Source organism: Coregonus lavaretus (genome assembly GCF_964263955.1).
Source record: "Coregonus lavaretus genome assembly, chromosome: 33".
NCBI classification, from domain to species: Eukaryota; Metazoa; Chordata; class Actinopteri; order Salmoniformes; family Salmonidae; genus Coregonus; species Coregonus lavaretus.
The window spans coordinates 32,320,804-32,334,322 of NC_140020.1; the positions used below are offsets into that span (position 1 = coordinate 32,320,804).

At 43.3% G+C, this 13,519-nt stretch overlaps 1 pseudogene across 1 annotated transcript in view; it reads left to right on the plus strand.

The window, feature by feature from the left end:
- The window catches only part of LOC311108205 (kelch-like protein 29), a 208,891-nt pseudogene that overhangs the window by 115,340 nt on the left and 80,032 nt on the right, over positions 1 to 13,519 (plus strand). Inside the window, exons 5-7 of the transcript in view lie at positions 3,975 to 4,171; positions 8,804 to 8,916; positions 9,112 to 9,258. The product of the transcript in view is annotated as a kelch-like protein 29 (transcript). The remainder of the gene's footprint in view (positions 1 to 3,974; positions 4,172 to 8,803; positions 8,917 to 9,111; positions 9,259 to 13,519) is intronic.

Consider the following 13,519-nt stretch of genomic DNA (forward strand, 5'->3'; position numbering starts at 1 on the left):
CTAAAGCTTTTAGTCTTCCTTGTCAACATGTGCTCTCTGGGTGGTAGAATCCTCCAGCTGAGATTCCAGCTAGCTCTTACTGTTCCCCTACTACTGTCCTGTCAGTTAGACAGTATGCATTACCATCTACCCAGCAGGCAAAACTGAAATACATTGAAATAACATAATTACAACCAGTTTACAAGCAGAATTACGTCATTTCAACCAGCTTTGCCGGCTGGGTCTGAATCACTGTACTGTAAGCCATATATATAGTCACAGCAGTGGATAGCATAAACAAACCTAGACTCTGTTCTGAAAGATCCTCAGATGAGTGTCGACAAGTCTGAACAAGACTTCTATCCTTCCCAACCTCTGTCTCTATAGAAGCACTAGCCATAATAATGATAATAGTCCAAAATCATAATACATTTAAATGTTAGTCATTTAGCAGACGCTTTATCCAGAGCGACTTACAGTTAGTGAGTGCATACATTTTCATACTACTTTGCTTTTGTCCAAAGCAACTGGCTTTAAAAAATATTTTTCACTTTTATTCTTTCATATAGCATTTACTCCCCTCAATGCTTTGCGCTTAAGACCAAAAACAGCAGTGTGTCCACAGGGTTGGAGAGTACCGGATTAGTAATCTGATTGCAAAAACACTATAATCAGTTATGTTACCGGCTAAAATATTGTAATCAGATTACAGATACTTTTAAAAATCTAAATGATTACTTCTTGGATTACATTTAAATTCAGAAAGGATGTTTGCAAAAAAATGCATTGACACCTTTCTGTTTTCTCAATAACATTCAAATTCAGCATTAAAAAAGGTTTAAGTTTGTTCCACCTGAGCGAGACTGACCACAAGTCAGAGACCACTATGAAGACCCACTATGAAGACCCACTATGAAGACCCACTATGAAGACCCACTATGAAGACCCACTATGAAGATGGATCCTTTTGGTCTTCTTCTAATGCCCCTTAAGGGGAAAGTAATCCAAAAGTAAGAGAGTAGTCCGATTACGTTACTGATTACAATTTTGGACAGGTAATTAATAACTTTAATGGATTACATTTAGAGTAATCTGTCCAGCTCAGGATATGATTCTGAACCACAGTGCCCACAATGTCATGGGTTAATTAACCTAACTACTAGCTGTGTCACTCTGCGGCCGCTCAAAACACACTCATGATACCAGTGTACGTGCTGGGTCTCCTTGTGTGGCTCAGGCTTGTTACTGTACTTGTTAACTTCAGGGGGGGTGTCTGAAGTGGACTCTTCTCATCTCATTTCCTTCATCTGCAATCATCTGAAAACATATTGTTGGACAGGGGATAGCAATGTAGTGGATGCCCAGGTATTTGCTTGGAGAGGAAGCCACTTTTGACTATTGAGATGCAGCCATGGACCCATTGCTGTCACTCTGCACACCTGGACGTGTCTCAATAAAGACACAATAGCTAACCCACCTCACCCTTAGTCATGAATGTAGCCTCAAAAAGCCTCCAATACAAACAAACAAGCACAAACTAAACTCTAATTACATCATTTTTGTTGGTGACAGAATAAGCAAACAAGTAACATTTAGTCTCACACAAAAGTGTATATTTTGGATGAGCTTGGATTCCTTTGAGCACACAGAGTAAAATGTCTGCGGGAATCAGGGCATTTCTCCAGCTGAAATTTGAGAAAACATGGTGAAGAAGATAGTCCTTTTACAGAAGGACACATTAGAAACCCATGTATGACACAACCCCTTTTTCTGCTCCCCCTTTCTGACAGTCTATGCTGAATGAAATACTCTTTCCCCGGAAAAGAGTGGTGCGTTTTTCATAAACAGATTCCTCTCTCAATTTCTCCCTCTTGTTTTACTCTCCTTGCTCTCTCCCTTTCTATCCCTCTTTTACATAAAAAAACAAAACAAGTCTGCAATCAGATGCAGCAGTATAAACAGCCACCTCTGTGAGAAGAGGTGGAAAGACCATTTCCATAACAAAAACACTCAGGCAAAACAAATTGTCACTCGAGCCGATTCCCATTGCACTAATTGACCTGGTTGATGAGCATGCTCTTGTTTTATATTTTTCTTTTATTTCCTTTTTCTTCTTCTTCCTCCCTTCCCCACCATCGCTTAACCCTGGACTACACCCCCAACCTTCCCCCTCCTCCTCCCCCTTTTTATCTAGCTTTAGTACCGCCACAGCATAGGGCGGGAAGGCAATAACATAACAACTCTATGGCTTTTTGCTTTGCAGGAGGAAAATAATAACTGTCTTGGTCTTTCCAGCCTCCCTATGTCCATCTATGCAGAGACAGATCCCCATTGTCTATTTATTTTTGCGTTGTCCTTCTCCTCCCCTTCTCTCACCTCCTAAGATGGCTCAATGACCACTAATGTCAACTACGTTCATATACAGGCTACTGGTGAATGTGGCAGCAAGCTGGGGACAGAGGCTTGGGGGCTTTGGGTTTAGGTGTGGTGTGGGGCAGAGGGGGGGGGGGGGGGGGGGGTCTCTTATTTGAAAGACCCAGGAACAGTCATGGAACATGGAACCCCCCCCCCCCCCCCCCCAACCCCACCTAATCCCCCCCAACTCCCCTCTGAAAGATGGCTGCTGGTCCCTGTGGATGAACCAACCCTCTTCCTCTCGTCCCCCCTCTCTCTTTCACTCTCTCTCCCCCTCCTTTGTCTTCACTCTAACCATCCTGTCCATATGTCTGTCTGTCTGTCTGTGTCCGTCTGTCTGCATCCTGCATCAAAACTGTGTCTGACTGTATGCTCTGTAAAAGCTATTTAATTGAATCTCACACCAACCCAGTAGGAGACAGTAACATTTGAAACAGACAGACACTGAGCATTATGCAGTGTAGCCAGTCGATATGAGCAACAGAAGGAGAATACATCCCATCCATCTCAATCCTTGGTAGTTTTCATATTGTTTATGTCCACAGCCCTCGGGGGAAGGACACAGTATCTCACACTGCATTCTGGGGAATTGATTCTGTTTATTTTGCCCTTGACTAGATTATGTTATGTCACATGGGACATTAAGGCGTAGAGTTAGAACACTTCAACTAATTACTGATCCTGATGATGTCACAATGCAGGCGGACTCTAACGCAACCAATCGCCATGAGGCTGGGAGGACTACATTAGCTAGAGATATCTCACCCAGCACAACAGTATATGGCTATATGAATCTGATTTGTAGCATTGCTATACAGCACACATGATAGTCATACAGTATTAATAATAATAATATATTTATTTTATATAGGGCTTTTCATTTTCAAAACAGAATCTCAAAGTCGCTTTAAAAAACAAACACAAAAACAAATCAAATTATCTGGCAGATTCTTGGGAGGTTGGCTTCAAGATTGTATATGGGGCGCAACAGTAGGCTAGCATTCAGACATACCACAGCTAACATAGCTTGAGGTCCTCCATTACAATAACATTGAGATATCAGACAGCTAACATACCTAGTGTTCTTCCAATCTGTCAGTGCATGTGTGGTTTTATCACCCCCTCCCCTCTCTCTGTCATCTGTCTGCCATTATCATGTATGCATCTTCTTGAATATCTATGCATACATGAGAACACACATGTCAAAGCATGCCTTTTGGATATTAATTTGCCATGATAAAGACAAACAAATTACTTGTGCTTTCCTAATCCTTGTTTTGAGAGAACTGTTTTGTTTCAGATGGAGCACAAACAACCATAACTGTGTACTGTTACAAACCCTAGTTGCTTACTGTAAAAACAATAGAGCCCAAAAAGAAATGATCTACCTTTCTACTTTACTTTGTATTCTATTGTATTGATTCTGCTATTTTTCCCTTGTTTTGTAAAGACCCAGGTTGTGTGCGTGCGTGTGCGAGCGTATGTGTGTGTATCTGTGTGTAGCTCTAGTCCTAGGGGTGTGTATGTGTGTGTGTGCGTCTCTTCGGTGTCTAACTCCTGTCTCTACTGTGGTTGGTCAGGTCGTCAGGGGAGATGAGGAGTGGGGAGAAGCTAGAGCTGCAGATGAGCAATATTGGAGCTGATGTGTTGGAGCTGCTGCTGGAGTTTGTCTACACGGGCTCTCTGGTCATAGACTCAGCAAACGCCAAGACACTGCTAGAGGCCGCCAACAAGTTCCAATTCAACACCTTCTGCAAAGTCGGTGTGTCCTTCCTAGGTATGTACCTATGACATAGGGTGTGGGGTGTGGGGGGATGTGGGTAAGTAGGTGTCTCATCACATTAAGCCTAAGCTTCTGTCTTTGGCACATTGTCCCTCGCACCCTTTCTGAATGTTGTCCAAATTTAGCGTGAGTTCCTCCCGGAGTAAAAGAGAGAAACATCATTTTGCTCCCTAACACCCAGCGCTTGGCTCAGCACCTCTCTTTGTCTCTCTCTGTCTGTCTCTGCCTCTCAGTCTGTCTCTCTGTCTGTCTCTGCCTCTCAGTCTGTCTCTCGGTCTGTCTCTGTCTCTCTCTCCTCTGCCCTCAGGAGTTGGGAGGCACCAGGACAAAAGGTCAGGGAACAATTGTCACTTATATGTCAAATCCTCCGGCGCAAGCTATGATAGAACCCACAGATAGTCCCAGGGGTCAACTGAGGAGCAAATGTGTAGTCATGGATTTAGGAGGTCAAGGGACTGGGAGACAGTAAATGTCAGATTATACCTACCATTTAATAGAGATGGTTGGAGAGATGTGGAGAGAGCTGTAAGGCAAGGATATGATGTCTGGCTCTGGGATGAAAAAGGTCAGAGCAGTAAAAGGAGGGGAAGACAGTGAAAATAAATATTGATTTGTTTTTCATGTTTCATCCGACGATATGGACTTGTGAATAACAGGGAAACCATTTGTAGTGTAGTCAAAGACGTTATCACCATCAGAATGTCAGTCTATTCTGCCTGAACATGATTCATGACATTTGAGCATGTTAGAATAGAGACATATAATACTGGTGCAGTGTATAACCTTGGAACAAAGAAATTGATCTAATGTCAGGGATATTGAAGTTCTTAACAAACTAAAAGATGTGGAAGAAATTAACTTGGCCTAGTTTGGCCATGGTGCATTGAGTTTATCAGATGTTTTATTGTGACAAAAACACACCTCAATACACCCGGGTGACTTATAACATATTATTTTGTCCATCATATTAGAACAACATCAAGTCACAAGAAATAAAACGTGGGAGGATTTACAGCCGGCGGCTATGGAACCTTCCAGAGCCTGGAATAAAACTCCTTTATTCACCATGTCTGCAATCTGCTCCACTGAGTTTCTGAGATATAGCACACCATGCAACACACACACACACACACACACACACACACACACACACACACACACACACACACACACACACACACACCATATAATAACAGATGGTTACTGCACAGACTCCTCACACCCATGAAAATGAACCTGAATGAATGGTACCTGTGGAATCAATTAAGGTCAAACCAAATAAGAATACCAAACACATTTCAACCTTGTTTAATATTGATTAGATATAGAGACATCTCTGTAAAGGTATTGATTGGTCTAGCTCTAGTTATTAGTACACATTCTCACACCCCTTGAGACCTCTCTCTCTCAGAAACAGTAAAAACACATCTGCTCAATCAAACTCCACATTAACAGACTACAGTTATATTAGTTTCAGAAGGCTTTGTTTTCCTATTCAGTTTCAACACACTGAGTTAACTTTAGACTTTAACAGACACCTTTCCTGGTGATATTTGTATAGGCAGCAGGTACACACACACACACACACACACACACACACACACACACACATTGCCTTCAGAAAGTATTCACACACCTTTACTTTTTCTGCATTTTGTTGTGTTACAGCCTGAATTTAAAATGGATTATATTTAGATATTTTGTCACTGACCTGCACACAATACCATTTTTATTTTATTTTACAAATGTATAACAAATGAAAAGCTGAAATGGCTTGAGTCAATAAGTATTCAACCCCTTTATTAAGGCAAGCCTAAATAAGTTCAGGAGTAAAACTTAGCTTAACAAGTCACATAATAAGTTGCATGGACTCACTCTGTGTGCAATAATAGTGTTTAACATGATTTTGGAATGACTACCTCATCTCTATACCCCACACATACAATTATCAGTAAGGTCCCTCAGTCGAGCGGTGAATTTCAAACACAGATTCAACCACAAAGACCAGGGAGGTTTTCCAATGCCTCATAAAGAAGGGTACCTATTGGTAGATGGGTAAAAAAAAAATCTGACTTTAAATATCCCTTTGAGCAGGGTGAAGTTATTAATTAAACTTTGGATGGTGTATCAATACACCTACTCACTACAAAGATACAGGCATCCTTCCTAACTCAGTTTCCGGAGAGGAAGGAAACCCCTCAGATTTCACCATGAAGCCAATGGTGAATTTAAAACAGTTACAGAGTTTAATGGCTGTGATAAGAGAAAACTGAGGATGGATCAACAACATTGCACTTACTCCACAATACTAACCTAATTGACAGAGTGAAAAAAAGGAAGCCTGTACAGAATAAATATATTCCAAAACATGCATCCTGTTTTTCAACAAGGCTCTAAAGTAATACTGCAAAACATTTGGCAAAACAATAAAAATTGTATCCTGGATACAAGGTGTTCTGTTTGGGGCAAATCCAATACAACACATGACTGAGTACCACTCTCCATATGTTCAATTTAGTGGTGGCTGTATCATATTATGGGTACGCTTGTCATTGTTAAGGACTGGGCAGTTTTTCAGGATAAAAAAGAAATGGAATGGAACTAAGCACAGGCAAAATCCTAGAGGAAAACTTGGTTCAGTCTGCTTCCCACCAGGCACTGGGATATGAATTCACCTTTCAGCAGGACAATAACCTAAAACACCAGACCAAATCTACACTGGAATTGCTTACCAAGAAGACAGTGAATGTTCCTGAGTGACCGCATTACAGTTTTGACTTAAATCTACTTGAAAACCTATGGCAAGACCTGAAAATGGTTGTCTAGCAATTTGTCATTATGGGGTATTGTGTGTAGATGGGTGAGAAGATGGGAGATCTGGTGGTGGTTGGTACCAATGTTTCATTTGATCAGGCCTCTCACTGTGGCCCCAGTCCGGCGATATGGACTTGTGAAAAACAGGGAAATCATTTGTAGTGTAGTCAGAGACTTCATCAGAATGTCAGTCTATTCTGCCTGAACATGATTCATGACATTTGAGCATGTTAGAATAGAGACATATAATACTGGTGCAGTGTATAACCTTGGAACAAAGACATTTATATAATGTCAGAGATATTGAAGTTCGTAACAAATGTACTGAAGAGATGTGGAAGAAATTAACTTGGCCTAGTTTGGCCATGGTGCATTGAGTTTATCAGATTTTTTAGTGTGACAAAACACACCTCAATACACCCGGGTGACTTATAACATATTATTTTGTCCATCATATTAGAACAACATCAAGTCACAAGAAATGAAACAAGTGGGAGGATTTACAGCCGGCGGCTATGGAACCTTCCAGAGCCTGGAATAAAACTCCTTTATTCACCATGTCTGCAATCTGCTCCACTGAGTTTCTGAGATATAGCACACCATGCAACACACACACACACACACACACACACACACACACACACACACACACACACACACACACACACACACACAACACACACACACACACACACACACACACACACACACACACACACACACACACACACCATATAATAACAGATGGATACTGCACAGACTCTCCTCACACCCACACAAATGAACCTGAATGAATGGTACCTGTGGAATCAATTAAGATCAAACCAAATAAGAATCTTATCCAGAGCGACTTACAGTTATTGAGTACATACATATTTTTTCTCATCAGTAATAAGGTCCTCAATCAGCTTTCTGAATTGCCCTAGAGGCACCAGAACATCACATTTAAGAACATTTTGAAGATTGTTCCACAAATAAGGTGCAAGAAAACTAAAAGCTGATTTACCTAATTCAGTAATGACCAAAGGAATTTCAAGAGTTAGTCATCCCTGAGACTGGGTGTGGTAACTTGTATGTCTAAAGCTTAGTAATGACGTTCAGTACAGTAGGACTTTTTGTAAAAGGGCTTTATAAATGAAAACTTAGCAATGTATCAACCTACGTGACATCAAAGAGGACCAACAAACTTTCTGGTAGAGAATGCAGTGATGAGTACTACAATTGTCGCCTGTAATAAAGGTCAGTTCGCAATGAGAAACTGCATCTAATGGCTTTAATGAAGTGGCATACACACACACACATACCTACATACTGCTCTGTGCTTATAGATGGGAGATCTGGTGGTGGTCAGTACCAATGTCTCATTTGATCAGGCCTCTCACTGTGGGCCCCAGCCCAGGGCTTTGTGTGTGCGTGTTTATGTGTTTCTGTATGTGTGTGTGTGTGTGTGTGTGTGTGAAAGGTATTTACCTGCTGTACTAATCCCTGCTATGCCTTCCCAGTCTCCTGGCCCTGCTCAGTGGGCTCCTAGCGATCGATTCCCCTTGTTGTTTGTCCCTGGAGCTGTTAGAGTTATTACACTCTCTCCCCAGCCCCAGATATACACACAGATAGACCACAGCTCTCCCCTCTCCACCCCCCCCCCCCCCTTACTTTTTAATGGATGTATGAATGACAATCTCTCTCTCCATCTCTCCCCGTTTTTCCTCTCTCTCTCCCCCTCTCCTCTCTCTCTTTCTCTCACCCTCTCCTCTCTCTCTCCCCTCTGCTTTCCCCACCTTTTCTCTCTCTCTCTCTCCTCTCTCTCTGCAGAGAAACAGCTAACGGCAGGGAACTGTCTAGGTGTGCTGGGCATGGCTGAGGCGATGAGATGTACAGAGCTCCACAACATGGCCAAAGCCTTTGCACTCCAGAACTTCCCTGAGGTAGGTGAATGTACTGAATGAACAGATCGATGGATGGGTGGATGGATAACTGCATTAATGAATACATGCATGAATAAATGCATACATGCATGAATGAATTTATAAGATGTTCATAAAAAATACCACATATGATAAAAACAGTGCATGTACCCCAGGATGTTTATCCCAATCAAGTTTCAACCCTTTGTGCTCTAGGCAGCCGGTCAGGAGGAGATTCTGAATGTATCTAAGGAGGACCTGGTGGCCTACTTGTCTAATGACAGCCTCAATACCAAGACTGAGGAACTGGTCTACGAGACCGCCATCAAGTGGATCAAACGAGACCCCACCTCCAGAGTACAGGTAAGGCAGGGAGGAGAGAGAGGGGGGTGGGAGGGAGTGGTTCAAATCAAATGTTATTTCTCACATGCGCCGAATACAACAGGTGTAGACTTTAGCGTGAAATGCTTACTTACTAGATCTTTCCCAACGATGCAGAGTTAAAAAGTAAGAACATTTGCAAATAAAAATTGAAAATAGTAACACAATAAATACTAATAACGAGGAGTGCTAGTACCGAGTCAATGTACAGGGGTACGAGGTAGTTGAGGCAATAGGGACATGTTGGTAGGGGTAAAAGTGACTAGGCAATCAGGATAGATAATAAACAGAGTAGCAGCAGCATATGTGAAGATTGTGAAAGTGTGTGTGGCATTATTTTTATTGTTGGACTGTAAAAACACCAGCAAATCAGCTCCAAGTGATTTTAATTTGGAAATCTGTTACAAAGAATTCCCACACATAAGAGAGAGATATGTGATCGTATACAAATGTAAGCAAGGTTTGAAATTATTATGTTTTAGTTCAACGTTATATCTGTTGGGGCTTCTTGCGGTCACTTTGCAGTCTATCCATTCAAGAAAATATCGGTCCGCGGCTGAATCTAGTTGATGATCCGTGGTCTATGGCTTGGGTGGCTGGGGTCTTTTTTTCTTGTCCTTGCTCTGACACCGCCTGGTATAGAGTTTCTGGATGGCAGGGAGCTCGGCCCCAGTTATGTACTGGGCTGTCCGCACCACCATCTGTAGCGCCTTGCGGTCGGGTGCCAAGCAGTTGCCATACCAAGCGGTGAGGCAGCCAGTCAATATGCTCTCAATGGTGCAGCTGTAGAACTTTGAGGATCTGAGGGCCCATGCCAAATCTTTTCAGCCTCCTGAGGGGGAAGAGGCATTGTCGTGCCATCTTCACGACTTTGTTGGTGTGTTTGGACGCAGAGGAACTTGAAGCTCTCGATCCGCTTTACTACAGCCCCATCGATGTGAATGGGGGGGTGCTCGGTGCTCCATTTCCTGTAGTCCACAATCAGCTCCTTTGTCTTGCTGACGTTGAGGAAGAGGTTTTTGTCCTGGCACCACACTGCCAGGTCACTGACCTCCTCCCTATAGGCTGTCTCATCATCATCTGTGATCAGGCCTACCACCGTCGTGTCATCAGCAAACGTAATGATTATGTTGGAGTTGTGCGTGGCCACGCAGTAGTGGGTGAACAGGGAGTACAGGAAGGTACTAAGCACACACCTCTGAGGGGCCCCTGTGTTGAGGGTCAGCGTGGCGGATGTGTTGATACCCTCAACACCTGGGCCCGCCAGGAAGTCCAGGGTCCAGTTGCAGAGAGAAGTGTTTAGTCCCAGGGTCCTGAGCTTGGGGGGCACTATGGTGTTGAACGCTGAGCTGTAGTCAATGAACAGCATTCTCACATACATGTTCCTATTATCCAGATGGGAGAGGGCAGTGTGGAGTGCAATAGAGAGCGTCATCTGTGGATCTGTTGTGGCGGTATGCGAATTGGAGTGGGTCTAGGGTGTCTGGGATGATGGTGTTGATGTGAGCCATGACCAGCCTTTCAAAGCATTTCATGGCTACAGATGTGAGTGCTAGGGCGCAATATTTATTTAGACAAGTTACCTTGGTGTTCTTGGGCACAGTGACTATGGTGGTTTGCTTGAAGCATGTAGGTATTAGACTGGACCAGGGAGAGGTTGAAAATGTCAGTGAAGACACTTGCCAGCTGGTCAGCGCATGCTCTGAGTACGCTTCCTGGTAATCCGTCTGGCCCCACAGCCTTATGAATGTTAACCTGTTTAAAGGTCTTGCTCACATCGCCTACGGAGAGCGAGATCACACAGTCGTCCGGAACAGCTGGTGCTCTCATATTGGATTTTGTGTTAAATGCTCTACAACAAAGCTTTCTTAGTGTCCAACAAGCTTTCTCCTTGTTCTGAACACCTCCAAAACAAAGGTAATGTGGTTTGGTAAGAAGAATGCCCCTCTCCCCATCGGTGTGATTACTACCTCTGAGGGTTTAGTGCTTGAGGTAGTCACCTCATACAAGTACTTGGGAGTATGGCTAGATGGTACACTGTCCTTCTCTCAGCACATATCAAAGCTGCAGGCTAAGGTTAAATCTAGACTTGGTTTCCTGTATCATAATCGCTCCTCTTTCACCCCAGCTGCCAAACTAACCCTGATTCAGATGACCATCCTACCCATGCTAGATTACGGAGATGTAATTTATAGATCGGCAGGTAAGGGTGCTCTCGAGCGGCTAGATGTTCTTTACCATTTGGCCATAAGATTTGCCACCAATGCTCTTTATAGGACACATCACTACACTCTATAGTCCTCTGTAAACTGGTCATCTCTGTATACCCGTCGCAAGACCCACTGTTTGATGCTTATTTATAAAACCCTCTTAGGCCTCACTCCCCCGTATCTGAGATACCTACTGCAGCCCTCATCCTCCACATACAACATCCGTTCTGCCAGTCACATTCTATTAAAGGACCCCAAAGCACACACATGCTTGGGTCGCTCCTCTGTTCAGTTCGCTGCAGCTAGCGACTGGAACGAGCTGCAAAAAACACTCAAACTGGACAGTTTTATCTCCATCTCTTAATTCAAAGACTCAATCATGGACACTCTTACTGACAGTTGTGGCTGCTTCGCGTGATGTATTGTTGTCTCTACCATCTTGCCTTTGTGCTGTTGTCTGTGCCCAATAATGTTTGTACCATGTTTTGTGCTGCTACCATGTTGTGCTGCTGCCATGTTGTGTTGTCATGTGTTGCTGCCATGCTATGTTGTTGTCTTAGGTCTCTCTTTATGTAGTGTTGTGGTGTCTCTCTTGTCGTGATGCGTGTTTTGTCCTATATATTTATTTTTAATCCCAGCCCCCGTTCCCGCTGGAGGCCTTTTGTCTTTTGGTAGGCCGTCATTGTAAATAAGAATTTGTTCTTAACTGACTTGCCTAGTTAAAGAAAGGCTAAATAAAAAAAGATGCATGGTTCAGTGTTGCTTGCCTCAAAGCAAGCATAGAAGGTGTTTAGCTCGTCTGGTAGCTCACGGCTGGGTTTCCCTTTGTAATCTGCGATAGTTTGCAAGCCCTGCCACATCCGACCAGCGTCAGAGTAGGATTCGATCTTAGTCCTGTATTGACGCTTTGCCTGTTTGATGGCTCGTCGGAGGTCGTAGCGGGATTTCTTATAAGCGTCCGGAATAGTGTCTCTCTCCTTGAAAGCGGCAGCTCTAGCCTTTAGCTCAGTGCAGATATTGCCTGTAATCCATGGCTTCTGGTTGGGATATGTACATACGGTCACAGTGGGGACGACGTTGTCGATGCACTTATTAATGAAGCCGGTGACTGATGTGGTAAACTCAATGCCATCAGATGAATCCCAGAACATATTCCAATCTGTGCTAGCGAAACAGTCCTGTAGTTTAGCTTCCGCTTCATCGGACCACTTCCGTATTGAGCACTTCACTGGTACTTCCTGTTTGAGTTTTTGCTTGTAAGCAGGAATTAGGAGGATAAAGTTATGGTCAGATTTGCCAAAGGGAGGGCGGGGAAGAGTTTTGTATGTGTTTGTGTGTGGTCTGGAGTTTTGTCGCCTCTGGTTGCACAGGTGACATGCTGGTAAAAAGTCTGTAAAACGGATTTCAGTTTCACTGCATTAAAATCACCAGCCACTAGGAGCGCTGCCTCTGGATGTGTCTTTTCTTGTTTGCTTATGACCCTCTACAGCTCGTTGAGTGTAGTCTTAATGCCAGCATCAGTTTGTGGTGATAAATAGACAGCTACAAAAAATATAGATGAAAACTCTCTTTGTAAGTAGTGTGGTCTGCAGCTTATCATTAAGTATTCTAACTCAGGCGAGCAAAACCTTGACACTTCCTTAACGTTAGAGATCGCACACCAGCTGTTGTTAACAAAGAGACACCCCCCTCCCCCCTAAACCTACCTGACACTGCCGTACGGTCTTGACGATGCATAATAAAACCAGCTAGATGTATATTATCCATGTCCTTGTTCAGCCATGACTCAGAGAAACATAGGATATTCAAGTTCTTCAGGTCCCGTTGATAGGATAGTCTCGAACAGAGCTCTTCCAGTTTCTTCTCCAGTGACTGTACATTCGCCAAAAGAACGGAGGGTAGGGGCGGTTTATTTGCGTGCCAATGTAGTTTCATCAGTATGCCTGCCCCTTCTGCGTAAAACGGCACTTCTGTCGCTAAAAGATAAAAGCAGTAGTTGAATTTGTACTGGTCCATTTTCAACATGTTCATTC